The sequence below is a fragment of the Adelges cooleyi genome, unplaced genomic scaffold, assembly GCF_023614345.1.
Source record: "Adelges cooleyi isolate 19-005CV unplaced genomic scaffold, UGA_ACOO_1.1 ACOO_flye_CR_arks_rails_tigmint_CR_PRNA_108, whole genome shotgun sequence".
NCBI classification, from domain to species: Eukaryota; Metazoa; Arthropoda; class Insecta; order Hemiptera; family Adelgidae; genus Adelges; species Adelges cooleyi.
The window spans coordinates 9961938-9965818 of NW_026095761.1; positions in this window are offsets into that span (position 1 = coordinate 9961938).

Consider the following 3881-nt stretch of genomic DNA (forward strand, 5'->3'; position numbering starts at 1 on the left):
GTTCATATTTCATATTCTCTTTTTGTAACATACTCAACTAACTATATTATTATTTGTATAAAAACCGGACAAGGTATAGTTTTAGTGTTTTGGTATTTGGTGTAAAGAAATTGTTATCAATTTTGTCCTAGAATTTTCTCAAAAACATATTTTATCAAAACAACATAATTTTATATCAACCATTGTTCTGGGCTATTATTTAACCAATTGTCGAACCGGCGACAGTGAGCGTCACACACACTAACTCGGCCAATCGTCTCATCAAACAAAAACATAATGTCGCATGATCAAAATGATGTGTATGTTAATACTGTAAATACATTTATCTATTAGTGTAATTTCAAATCAACGACCACTTAACTAGTAACAAATAACAAAATATAAGTGTATAATTTACGACTGGCGCATGAACACTGAGCTACAAGGAACAAAAATAACGTTTAAATTGTATGAGAGAGTACATTGTTTACAATCATTTATGATTAAAGTTTTAAAAGTTGACCTTTTCGTACAGAGAAATAAATGGATTTTTTAAGAAGTTTAAGAAACATAGTATAGTAGAACATACTGATCAATGTTTATGGATTAAGCTTGATACAGACGTTCTTAAAATCCGTTTAAATAAATACAATCTCTGCATTGTATTTTGACCGTGGTTCCAATATTAATACACCGTAATTTGAACAACTGTACTAGTTGAAATAATTATTTATAAATTTAAGTTTTTCATCGTAAATCTATTATATTATATTTGATTAAATCCGTAATACCGAAACCCCACACTAACTATAAGTATTTAAAGTGCGATTCACATCGACTGCTACCCGTATATATTAGGATTTAGATTTGATAAGGTTAGATCATAATTCCAAAAAAATTATACATCATATGAATACCGCAAAATACAACAAATATGTGTGTATTTTTATGTTTAAGTGGCGTATAAAAATGTTGTATACTTTTTTTATACAGTCTCAATGATAAAAAAATTTTTTTTTTTTTAATTTACAGCGATAATTGCCGAAAAATTTAAAGAAGCCAAAGAAAAAGTAGAAACAGGCGTGAAAATAATTAAGAAAGGAACAAATTCAGTTAAGTCATACGGCTCATCAGTAATCGAGAGAGCTAAAAAGGAACACGACGACAACTAACATTTTAAAATTTTTTTGTATTAATTACACTGAACACAAATCTATTTATTATTATGTTTTTATAGTATAATTATCTCGTAAAAAGTTTAAATGTATGAGGTGATTTTTGTAATGAAAATATGTCATGCGTATACTAATAATTATTTGATATAGACCTAATACCATAATACTGTGTTCATTCATCTAATAATTGTCACAATTTTTTTAGCTGCAGTCAATAATTTAAGTTTAATATTTTAATTTTAGAAATTTGTATACAACCTATAATTATAGCCTATAGGCTATAGCGTTAACAAACTATAAAAATTTTTTCTTTGTTATGAATTATGTAGGTAAACTTGACAGAAAATATGATTGTCACAGAATATTATAATATAAACATATATGATACTAACAACCAATATTCTAAAAGAGTATTCAGCACACTTAAGATCTGTTACTAATTTTATAAGTAGATAATTATTTTGCAACGGCAACAATAGTAATCATTACATTATAATGAAATTTATTGTGTTTTTATGTGACGTGCAACTTGCCGCTGCGTGAAACCGGTTTGCCAATACAAAATGGTTTAGCATATTTTAAGTAAAATTTTGTTTTGCCACATCAAAAACAATAAATATAATAATAGTAGCTATTTTTAACATTTTTAATTTCGTTTGAATATTTATAATGCAAGATTTTAGCTAGTTTTGATCGTGACATGTGGACTATTTGTAATTATTCAGCAGTTGAATTCATGTTTATGAAAACATTAATATTATTTCATTACTTCGTAGATTTTAGGAACATCAAAGCCGACTCAAAGTCCAGTACCAACAAAAATCGATAATTCTAATAATGAACCATGTTATTGCAAGCCTGAAGGTACGTGTTTTAAAAATAAAAACCCTGTAGTGTGTCTATTAGTGGAATAACATAGTATTAAGTACAAGTGAAACTTCTTTAGTTTGTTTAGTATCTCATATTGTTTTTAGTTGTAGTTTGGCATATTAAGCTTTTAAAAACTATAATATAATAGTATTATACTAAATTATGGTTATTTTATGACACCTAACAATTTATAATGCATTACGTAAGCCAGCCATGGAAGTTTCACTTTAAACATTCCGTTATCCATTATCACAACAATAATAAACATTTAAAAGTATTTAATCTTAATTTCAAACTTAAGACCCTATTAGTGTGAGTCACTATGAAACATGTTGTCTCGGTCGATTACATAATCGGTTTAAAAAATTAAACTTGAAACCTGGTTTTTGAAATGTTTAATCTCCAATATAGACAAGAGACTTGTCTATATTGAACTTTCATAGAAGCAAGGTTAAACTTAACAAGTAAGTATACCTAATGGAAATATATTACGCGCTTTTTGGACCTGACAAGATAAGACAACACATTTCACCGTGGTACTTAACGTCTGATAGCGTCAAAGAAAGTTTTTCAATATGCGAGAAAAAATGTCCAAACAATTTTACTAAATATTAACAGCTAGTCTTTCAAACAACCGGCTTGAGTCTTAAATGATATACAGTTATTACGTAATATATAAAAACACAAAAGTTTTGTTTCTAAAATTAAAACCGTTCTGTATTAAGTTAAACAGTTGATTAAGTGCAGTTTAACTTACTCTAATGCTCGGGAATTGTCCAGTGACCTAAAGGAAACGCAAAATGTTATCAGCTCTCTATGAAATCGATAGAAAAATTGTAAAGCTGTAAGCTGATAGGTATACATGCAATATATAATATTTACTGACATTTCCAAAGGTAATGCATAACCGAATAATTGTATTGGAATAAAAAAGATCATAATAATGAAACTAGATTTTTATTAATTATCATCACTGATAGAAGGTATTTCAACCGTTTAATTGATTGAAAGTTTGTCCGCAAAAATTATTAAGTGATAGTCTTAATAGTTAGTTCTGAGTAGTCCTCTCTGATTATAAAACTGTTTGTATTTATTCGGCCATCTTCTAAAAATTAAATGTCTTTAGAAATCTATTCAGTCATATTACAAAACACAAATATTTTCATTTCACATAATTTAATGGGTTTCAACTTTGATATGCCATAATTTGAGATGAACAATTATAAATGTATTTTATGTATTAATATCATTTAGAACTTTTAAGAACACAAAATTTAAACACGTTATTAACGCCTTGGCCATGTGAAAGATAAATGTTGTATTTGTATTTAACAAAATATATACCTAGTTCTCAGACTTTTACACCGTAGAAGAGTCTGATATTAAACAACCACTTATCTCAAGATTTTTTTTTTATCTCTTAGGCTTTAATAGCATTGTTTATCTTATATTATATTTCAGCCACTACAATTATTATACGAAGCAGTGACTTTGGCACACCCTTTGAAAATTATCCGAAACACGCTACTGGATTTTGGAGGTACAACACTTTTAAGTTATTTCTCGGATCCGTGCCTAATGGCAATTGTTTAAGAATGACTGATTAAGTCCACTCTGGGCGAGACTAATGGTATGTCAAGAGAAAAATGCAAACTACATGGCTGCTTGTATATCGACTACGCTTAAGTCTCCAGTATACTTTTGAATGTTTAACGAGCACCGGGGTATCGGTGGCGGGGTCAAGCAACTCGGGGGACTAGTAAAAAACCCCTAACGTCTCTTCTTATGTGGTACGTTTTTAGGTGCGGAAGTACAAAAAAAAAATCACTCTCCAAGTGTACATGTAGGTTACTACCC